We start from the raw sequence: 11,414 nt of genomic DNA, 5'->3' as shown, positions 1-11,414 counted from the left end.
ACCGATCGATTTTGTGCGAGCGTCCGCCGTCTCTATGCCCGTCGGATGGACTCTTAATCAACGGTGGAAAGCTAACCTATATGTGCCAACTTTCTGCAACTGATCCATTGTTTCAGAAAGGGATTCCGCAACTAGCCCTTTGTTGCAAACCGGCCAGCGGCTAGATACTTTTGCGGCTCGCATTAGGGAGAACAATTTTTTTCTGCAACACGAGCCATGTTGCAAAAAAAAAAATTCCTGCAACATGACACATGTTGCAAAAAAATTCCCACAATACAACCTATGTTGCAGAAAAACCCGCAACATACCCCTTGTTGCAAATGTTTCTGCAACAAGTCCTTTGTTGCGAAGTAAAGAAAGATGTTTAGCTGAACTATTGTATCAAATCCAACGGCTCTCGAGCCGGCAGATCTTTTAGAAAGATAGAAAGATCCGCCGGCGGACGCGTAGTAGTCGCCTTAGAAATATTGAGTCATTAATTTGATGGACCCATAACTTAAAGGGGGGCAGCTACGCGTCCGCTGGCAGATCGTTTTAAAAGATCGGTCGGGTCGCCAGCCATTGGATCTGGTGCATCGAGTGGCCAGCGGCACTCTCCATTATTGCAACACAAGCATTGTTGCGGAAATATTTTGCAACCAGCATCGCTCTCCATTATTGCAACGCATGCCTTGTTGCACATTTTTTTACACCCTCCATTATTGCAACACAAGCCTTGTTGCGGAATTTTTTTGCAACCGAGATCTTGTTGCAGATTTTATTTTTTGCAACTAGCAATGTCCTCCATTATTGCAACACAAGCCTTGTTGCAGAATTTTTTCGCACCAGAGATTTTGTTGTAGAATTCTTTTGCCATGTTATTGAAGAAGGAGCTTTTGCAACACACAGGATATTGCAGAAAAAATTGCAACAAAGATGATGTTTCAGAAACACTGCCGCCGTTGCTGACAACACCGTCGCTATTCGCACGGCCGGTGATGGTCAGGGGCGGCATGGATGAGGTCTTGCATGCAGTCGCAGTTCCCTGAACCACACACTAGCTGCAAAAAACAACATTATCTAGTAGGAGATTTGGGTAGGAGATTGAGAGAAGGCTTGAGAGAGACAAAACGCCATGGAAGAAAGGAAAAGGTTGAGCGGTTGGTGTGGGTGAGATAAAGATGAAGGGAACTACTCCATACAGATAATGATGGACGGGTCCCACGCAACACGCACATCGCACGGGAGAGGCGGCGGATGCTCGCGCTGGATTGGCCGTCTGATCTGAATCGTTTTCCTAAGTTAAAAGACATACTTAATTGGTTAGATCTCAGATGGCTCAATCTCAAAAGGAACAAAAAAATGCAGTTATCCTTAGCCTGTACGTGTGGGTCCATCCCAAAATAAAGATTACATGCACTTAAAGAAAAAGATTACGTGAAAATATTCCTTTATCTATACCAATGTAAAAAAACCCAAAGAGGCAGATCCAACTGATCTCGGCCATCGAACCAAGTCAATCCAACGACCTAGACTGCTCTAGTGGCGAGCGTTAAACGTGTTTAACGTGCAATTAATAGCATGCCAAATATTACACTAATCACAGAATTAACACACAAATAATAGCATACCTAATATCCGCGTGCAATTAATATATTGCCTAAATATTAACGTGCATTGCATGTGCGCATTTACTAGTAAGAAAGAAAAAAACTAAAGCTATCCAACCATACGTGTGGCTCAATCCTAGAATACAGATCATAGTTGCCGCCCCTAAGAAAATGAAAACACACGCAACGGCCGTCCCCAATGTCCTCGACTTCACGTAGTGGCCATCACAATGAGTCTCTGCACTAGCGGTGCCGGTATTGCTTTGGGATCCGAGGTCTCTTCGCCGCCGCCTAGCTACAAAAAAAAACTATTGAATCCCAATCTATTTTTGTATAAAGAAAAACCTATGTTCAAGGGATCAATTCCAGATCCGCTTCTTTAGGATGAACTCAATCGGGATCTAAGCTGGCTACGGAACATGACATCCATGCACAACGAATCAGCAAAAACACCAACATTGCTCTTTGCGTAGCTGGACATTAGCCGGTGGTATCCATCTGGGAGTCAACGGATAGAAGTTCGGTGTCTTTGCTCTATGAGTAGCTGGGCATCAGCCGACGGCAGCAACTCAAGAGTCAACTGAGAAAGTAAGATAAGGACAAATGTGGCAAAGGGGATTGGGAAAGACCAGCGTCAGTGTGAAGGTGTGAGAAATGCATGAACGTTGTGTGCATCCGCGTGAGTCTATGCTAAAAGCTCAACTAATCATTCAAGTACAAAAAAATTATTTTACTACAAACAACAGAAATAATCAGCTATGAATTGTTCTAAAAACCAGCTATGATTTTTCTTAAAACACCTATGATTAGTGTACACATCTAAGGAAAACAGTATAGTGTATATACGTACAATTTAGCGTAAATTGTGTAATTTTTGGTGATGCATTTATTTTAAATAAATCTATGCTAACATATAATTCATGGGAATATTAAGAAAAATATAAAATCATTACAAAATCACCCATATTCATGCAAATTTGATGCATATGATACTTCTGGGGAAAACACTATATACTAAAAATAAGAATCTTTAATACACCTCAACGGTATTGTCAAGCCAGCCGCACACCATGTATACATCACTGCAGCCGCATTAGTTAAAACAGTGGTTAAGAGCACGTAGCACTAAAAAATCAGCTCCATCCGCATTAGGTAAACCAATGGTTAAGGGCATCTCCAACAGGTTGTATGTTAGTCTTGTTGGTAAAATGTCCATATCATCAACCAATAAGCTATCATACATCTACTCCAATGGGTTGTATCCAAGCTATCCAATAGATGATGAAAAAATAAATGTGGTTGCTCTCTACTTCACATTGGAGCTTGTGCAAAGGTTGTTGGTTAATCTACATACAACTTTACTCTCTTTCCACATTTAACACATGCCACATCATCACTATGTCCTATGTGGCAAATTTACCAACACCTATCTTACAACTGTTGGAGATGCCCTAAGAGCGCATAGCACTAAAAAAACCAGCGACACCATAGCCTTCAGATATTTCCCCAAAGCATTAAAGGGTTTATATCCTTAAAATCACCACTTCATGACCAAGCCAAAGAACTGGCAAATATGAACTAATTTGAATCTAACTGTATTAAGTACTAGCCTACGCGAAGAGCGGGCCACTTTGCTAGTTCTTCTAAAGCTAAACTACATTGCTAACTACGTTATTATTATGTTCTTCAACAGAAAATCCCGAAGGATTGTGTGCCTCATTTGATGCATATGAAAGGTGACATTGGTATTATTAGCTTATAGCCGAGTTTGCCTACGGTTCTCCGCTGTGCATACACGATTTCTCGAAGAGATGAAGACCTCACAATCAAAGGTTGAAGAAAAGTAATGAATGATCGCATGGAGCTACTTGGAGGCAACATGGTGTGAAGCCCACAAATTGGAGACAGGTTGATCTCCATTCTCCATAATGGAGAGTCAAGAGTTATCTTGTATTATGCTATTTTACCTTAGAGAGTGTAGCAAGTTGCTACTTGTGAGGTGCGTTAGGATTTCCCCAAAGAGGAGAGGATGATGCAGTATAGTAGAGATAAGTATTTCCTTTGGTTAGAAACCAAGATTATCAATCTAGTAGGAGAATCACATAACACCTCATTAGCAGCACCTACACACAAAATAATAAATATTTGCACCCAACACAAACAAGTGGTTGTTAATACCTTGGCAATTAATTGCAAGGATCAAATCTCGTAGTGATAGATAGATAGATAAAATACAAAATAAAATAACGTAAATAAAAGTGCAGCAATATATTTTTCGATTTTTAATATATGATTTAGATAGACCCCGGGGCCATAGTTTTCACCGGAGGCTTCTCTCTTGAAGATAGCATATGGTGGGTAAACAAATTAATGTTGGGCAATTGATAGAAAATCGAATAATCATCACGATATCTAAGGAAATGCTCATGTATATAGGAATCACTTCTGAAACAAGTAGACCGACTCTGCTACCTCTTGAGCACTGCGTTGATTTTCCCTTGAAGAGGAAAGGGTGATGCAGTAAAGCAGCGTAAGTATTTCCATCAGTTTTTAAGAACCAAGGTATCAATCCAGTAGGAGACCACGCGCGAGTCACCTCGTACCTACACACACAAATAAGAACCTCGCAACCAACGCGATAAGGGGTTGTCAATCCCTTCACGACCACTTGCAAGAGTGAGATCTGATAGAGACGATAGTAATAAGATAAATATTTTTGTTGTTTTTATGATATAGATTGAAAGTAAAGATTGCAAAATAAAGTAGATGGGAAACTTGTATGATGGAGAATAGACCAGCGGGGCCATAGGTTTCACTAGTGGCTTCTCTCAAGATAGCATAAGTATTACGGTGGGTGAACAAATTACTGTCGAGCAATTAATAGAAAAGCGAATAATTATGAGAATATCTAGGCATGATCATGTATACAGGCATCACGCCCGTGACAAGTAGACCGAAAGGATTCTGCATCTACTACTATTACTCCACACATCGACCGCTATCCAGCATGCATCTAGAGTATTAAGTTCATAAGAACGGAGTAACGACATAAGCAAGATGACATGATGTGGAGGGATAAACTCATGCAATATGATGTAAACCCCATTTTCTTATCCTCGATGGCAACAATACAATATGTGTCGTTTCCCTTTCTGTCACTGGATCGAGCACTGCAAGATTGAACCCAAAGCTAAGCACTTCTCCCATTGCAAGAAAGATCAATCTAGTAAGCCAAACCAAACTAATAATTCGAAAAGACTTGCAAAGATAAACCAATCATACATAAAAGAATTCAGAGGAGATTCAAATATTGTTCATAGATAAACTTGATCATAAACCCACAATTCATCGGATCTCGACAAACACACCGCAAAAGAAGATTACATTGAATAGATCTCCAAGAGAATCGAAGAGAACTTTGTATTGAGATCCAAAGAGAGAGAAGAAGCCATCTAGCTAGTAGCTATGGACCCGAAGGTCTGAAGTAAACTACTCACACATCATCGGAGGGGCCATGGAGTTGATGTAGAGGCCCTCCGTGATCAATGCCCCCTCCGGAGGAGCTCCGGAAAAGGCCCCAAGATGGGATCTCTTGGGTACAGAAGGTTGCGGCGATGGAATTAGGTTTTCGTGGTGCTCCCGGATGTTTGCAGGGTACGTGGATATATATAGGAGGAAGATGTACGTCGGTGGAGCAATGAGGGGCCCACGAGGGTGGAGGGCGTGCCCAGGGGGGTGGGCGCGCCCCCTGCCTCGTGGCCACCTTGTTGATTGCTTGACGTCCACTCCAAGTCTCCCGGATCACGTTTGTTCCAAAAATCACGCTCCCGAAGGTTTCATTCCGTTTGGACTCCGTTTGATATTTCTTTTTGGCGAAACACTAAAATAGGCAAAAAAACAGCAATTTGGGTTGGGCCTCCGGTTAATAGGTTAGTCCCAAAAATGATATAAAAGTGTAAAAATAAGCCCATTAACATCCAAAATAGATAATATAATAGCATGGAGCAATCAAAAATTAAAGATACTTTGGAGATGTATCAGACTCCTGCCTACATCTACTACTATTACTCCACACATCGACCACAATCCAACATGCATCTAGATTATTAAGTTCATAAAGAACAGAGTAACGCCTTAAGCAAGATGAAATGATGTAGGCAAAGTAAACTCACGCATGAATAAACCTCATCTTTTTATCCTTAATGGAAATGATACAAATACATGTCACGTCCCATTCTGTCACTAGGATTGAGCACCGCAAGATCAAACCCATCACAAAGCACCTCTCCTATTGCAAGCAAAATCAATCTAGTTGGCCAAACCAAATGAATAGATCGGTGAGAAATACAAAGCTATAATAATCATGCATAAAAGAGTTCAGAAAAGACTCAAATAATATTCATAGATAATTCGATCATAAACTCACAATTCATCGGATGCCAACAAACACACCACAAAAAGTGATTACATCAAATAGATCTCCAAGAACATCAAGGAGAACATTGTATTGAAGTTCAAAGAGAGAGAAGAAGCCATCTAGCTACTAGTTATGGACTTGTAGGTCTGTGGTAAACAAAGCACACATCATCGGAGGAGGAGCAAGGTTTATGTAGAACCCCTTCATTGTTGAATCCCCTCCGGCAAAGTGACAGAAAAGGCCGCATATGGGATCTCTTGAGAACAGGAACTTGTGGCAGTGGAAAAGGGTTTTTGGCTGGCTCTCTGTTGGTTTCCCGATTTTAGAGAATTTATAGAGGTGAAATTAGGTCAAATAGATGAACATGGGCCCCACAACACACCAAGGCATGCCCTGGTGCCTTGTGGGCTACTCCTTCATCTTCTGGTCTCCTTCCGAACCTTCTAGGGTCTCTTTTGTCTAGAAAAGAATCTCCAAAAAGTTTCATGGCAATTGGACTTCTTTTGGTACGAATATTCTAGAAAACCAAAACCGGGCAAAAAAACAGCAACTAGCACCTGGCACTAGGTTAATAGGTTAGTTCCAAAAAAGATACATAATTGCATAATAAACATCCAAGATTGATACTATAATAGCATGGAACAATAAAAAAATTATAGATACATTGGAGACGTATCACACGTCCTAGCTAGTACTTTTCATGTGCTAAGAGCAATTAATTAGTGTTGGTTATGACTATGATGATGAGGAGGAGTTGTTATTATTATGATGATGATGAGTGATGTACTAGAATGATTACTTGTTAGATGACTATGATGGTGATGAGTATGACTTATTATTATGATAATGATGATGAGTTATTATTGTGATGATGATGCTAAGTTGTTATATCATTATGGTCATGATGAGTTACTATATCAGTCGGTGAAAGAAACGTGGATTAGATTCAAGTGGAGGCAACATGGTGCAGATCCAAAGTACTACTAATCCAAACTTGGTCCCTTTGGATCCATCCACTTGAATCTAATCAATGTTTCTTTCACCCACAGATATAATAAGTCATCATGATCATAATGATATAACAATCTCTAAATTGCCGCTATATGCAAAATTTTATAACAGTGTGTAAGGACACTGTAAAACAACCGAGAAATGGAATACAAACGAGTAGTAGTAGTGCGGGTCCTAAGCGCGCTACTAGTAACTATCAGTAGCGTTGGCTAGAGAAAATGCTACTACAATCTGAGTTAGCAGTAGTGCGTGCAGGAGCCGCGCTACTGCTAAAGTTTAGCTGTAGCACCCTACTAGTTGAGCACATACCCGCACTACTACTAGACCAAAAACCCGCGTTGCTGATAGAGTTTTCCCTAGTAGTGCTCATGTGGATCCAAATCCTATGTAGAGTTACCTCTCCTCCTTCAACTGGTAAACATATCCTTCAACACCGACAAGTGGTAAGCAACTTCATCAACTTGGTATGAATGGCCAAGAGATTTGTTCCTCGAGGTAGTGCTAACTCCCCTTGTGTGCTCCCTTGGTAAATCGAGTAGGTATTCCACCTCATCTAGCTCCAAAGGGGTAACCTTGTTATGTCCAACCCATACAAGGTTCTATTTTCCGCACTCATCCATGACATATTTTGAACACTTAGAGATGGTGGATTTCTTAAGCTTGCAAGAGGACAATGGATTCTTTCTATTTAATTCGCATGTGCCACACATGTATACAAGGAATTGATTTAACTTCTTGGGTCACTAGAAGGCCACAACTTCATATAATGAGGAAAGGCCTCAAATATGGTTTGTGGAGGGAGAGGCAAGAGAGGAAATCCATTATGAACTGGCAAATTATGGATATATCCTATTTTTCAATTAGTTGCACACAAGGGATTATAATCCACAAATCCTAGCTCATTGTCATACAAGAATCTTGAAAAAAATTCTCATACACCTTTTCAAGCTAGTGTCACATCGTAGAAGAAAGGTTGGATAATAGCTTGGTTAGGAAGCCATGTATTCACTATATGAACCCTATCACTAGGTAGGTTAAATCAAGCCATTTGTTTGGGAGAGGCGTATCATCATGGCTACTATCCTAGGAGGGTCGACACAACTACAAATCCGAATAACATTGACCCCTCATCACTGACCGCCCCATGACCACACGTCTGTGATGGGCCTTAGCACTGACCGGCCACTCCGAAAGTGTCAGTGATATGTCTTTTGGGGCTCAGTTGGAATTTTTATCACAGACGACTCTAGAAATGACCGGTCAATGATCGAAGGTTATCAGTGATCATACCGCTATATCTGACATATTTGTGTGGCTCATTTAAATCTACCCTTCTGGTTTCCCGCTGGTCTATGTTGTTGTGTACACGAACTATTTATTATCCATCGTCTTCTTCCTGTCTCCATTCTAAAAACCATCATTGCCGTCATCGAGCCCCTCTCCAGTTAGTTTTCACCGTATTATAGTGTAATTTTGATAGCCATGATGATATGCCTCTCCCAAAACCAATGGCTAGATTTAACCTCCATAGTGATTGGTTAAGAGTAAGGAATAGAGGGCTTCCTCAACAATCTATTCAGCCACCTTTATTATATTATAAAATGTGGCACTAGCTACAAAAGGTGCATGGGAAACACTTTCAAGATTATTTTATGACATTGAACAAGAGTATGTGGAGTCTAAGAACATGTGTGTAGTTGCTAGAAGAAGAAGATGTATCCGTAATTTGCCAATTGAGAATAAATTTGCTATCCTGCCTCTCCCTCCAAAGACCATATTGAGGCATTGATTATTATCTGAAGTGGTGGCTTTCCTGGGACACGAGAAATTAAGTCAACTTCTTGTAGACATGTGTGGCAAGTGCGAAATAAATATAAATAATCCAGCTTGATCCCCCAAGCTTAAGAAATCCACCATCTCGATGTGTTAAAAAGTATGTCATGGATGAGTTTAGAAAATGCAACCTTGTATGGGTTGGAAAGGACAAGGTTACCTCTTTGGAGGCAGATGAGGTGGAATACCAACTCTGTTTCCCAAGGGACCACACAAGGGGACTCAGCACGACATCCTGGAAGTCTCTTGGCAATTCATTTCAAGTTGACACATTTGCTTACCACTTGTCGGTGTTGAAGGGTATGTTTCACTGTTGTGTTAATGTTCTATCAATAGCACCATAAGGTAAACCATGTAGCAAGGTCACATGGAAAAATACATTTTGTGTGAGAAGTATCTCCAACAATGCAATTGCTCATTGTGGCATAAAAGCATAAAAGCTTGGTTGAAACAGAAGGTGCAAAAACACACATAACGAATGAAATGAAATTAATTAGTTCCAGTATTATCAATCACCTTAATGTCTTCATGGCCATCTCTTTTGGGAAACCCATTAATACATATCCCTCACCCAATGAAGTGGATGGTGCTTCTCCATTGTCCAACTCATCAGAATCCTTTGACAATTGGATGGACAAATATCACATAATTATCATAATAATAATATAATAACAATCCGTGGCTAGCTTGTATGCTTGAAGACTAAATTTTCAATCAATTACTACATGTCATACCAGCTTGGACGATCCATCATGATCCATGTTCTTTATAGATGATCCATCATCATCCAGGTTCCATTACCAACCTCACCATGACTTTCCGAATGAGGCTGATTATGTCGGGCAACCACCATGACTTTTCGATTCAATAGAAATTTTACATATACAAATAATTCTTAGGAGAAATCCAATGAAAGTCAATCCTTTCATAAAAATTATCAAGTATTATATTTCTCCATAAAATATCCTTTGAATCAAGCGGCCCAAAGCTTTCACAAACAAAGGAAGTAGGGAAAACCTACTAGAATTATTGACCTAAGAAGATGCGTCCCCTCTGACCATTTGTATATATCTCTCCCTAGTTAAGAGGAATAGGAGGAGGACGTGAGCACTGGGAATGGCGAAGGCAGGTCTGCAGAAGAGAGTATGATGACGGCGACAACAAAAACAATGGATGTGGAGTAAAGCACGAGGCATAGTGGAAGTCGCAATACTGAAGCGATAAGGAGGAAGAGGCAAGCAATGGAAAGTGGATGCGAAGGAGGCGAGAAGGACGGCTCTACTCTGCCCCTATATGCTTTAGACCAAGGTGCGTATTATGGAAGGTAATTAAAGCCCATGAATTGGAAGGATATCCACAAGAGAAATTTTGCTTATTATGGCAGAAATTTGGGAAGATTTTATTCTTCTATCTTTCCAAGTCACACATATCGTCGAATATCTTCCCAAATACTATTAGGATTTAGGATATCTCCCCAAATCATGGGCTTTAACTCCCTGCCATAATTTTCTTGAGTAAATTATAGATATGGTACCTCTACTTGTTGGCGTGTTATAAAACCGTCCTCAAACTCATAAAGTTCTTAGTAAAATCCTTATATACATGAAAATATGTATACATAAAGTGATGAATATAGCTACGGTTATGTACGGCTCCCACATGGCCATGTATTGGTCTAAAAATTATGCAACTTGGTCCTCCTTTTCTTCTTCATCGTCAACCTCCTCCTCTTCTCCTCCATACCATTTCATCAAAATTGTTGGCGGGTGTGGTCCTCTGTGATTGTTGCCTTCATGTATCTCCCCTCATCTCCTTCTAATTCTTCTCAAACAACCATGTAACACTCTCTCACCATAGGGGTACTAGTTGAGTTGCTAGCCAATGATCTATTGCTAGCAACCTCAGGGTACTTGTGGAGTTGTGGAAGATGAGGTGGCCATCCTCCAGTCGACCATGAGCACGATGACGAGGACGGGGATTTAGTCCATGGGATTTGTAGGGGAACATGCTACACGGCGAAAAAAATTATTATACACAATCATACGCAAGAACATTATGAAGATCGCAGGTAATGGTGATCTCGATGACAAGCAAATGAGCCGAAGCAGTGTAGGCTATTGGTGAAGCAAGCCAAAGCCCACAACTAGGTTATACCTCCCAGCCGTGAGAATGTTTCTGAGGCAAATCGCCGATCGAGAGTGAAAGGAGACGACCCCTCTGAGGTATCCACACCTTCCGTAGTAGTACTCCGGAAGCACTCTGATGGATAGGAAGAAGAACTCCACAAAAACTAGAGAGGGGAGAGCCTAGCACCCTCCGTCTAATCAGGAGACCAATCTAACATACCAACTAGATTGAGATTAGAGCCATCTAATTAGGATTATAAACTTTAGACCAATTTGACTCGGATGAGTGTGTCGCTAGTCCCTTAGAATTGATGTGCCTCTTGGTGGGTATCTCCCCAAATATTTATAGGTGGAGGGGGGAGGATGTGCAACAAGGAGGAGAAGAAGTATCCTCCTGGTTTGGCCGAACCAAAGAGGGAAGGAATCCCCTCCTTGTCC

At 40.8% G+C, this 11,414-nt stretch overlaps 1 pseudogene; it reads left to right on the top strand.

Annotated features, from left to right (window-relative positions):
* Window positions 1-2,749: 2,749 nt before the first annotated feature.
* Window positions 2,750-9,194, top strand: LOC125519507 (DNA (cytosine-5)-methyltransferase DRM2 pseudogene; annotated as a pseudogene).
* The last annotated feature ends 2,220 nt before the right edge of the window (window positions 9,195-11,414 follow it).

The sequence above is a fragment of the Triticum urartu genome, chromosome 7A (assembly GCF_056163025.1).
Source record: "Triticum urartu cultivar PI428250 chromosome 7A, HENAU_Tu73, whole genome shotgun sequence".
Lineage (NCBI taxonomy): Eukaryota > Viridiplantae > Streptophyta > Magnoliopsida > Poales > Poaceae > Triticum > Triticum urartu.
Note: the sequence above shows the minus strand (reverse complement) of the source record. Positions and strands in the feature narration are given on the sequence as shown.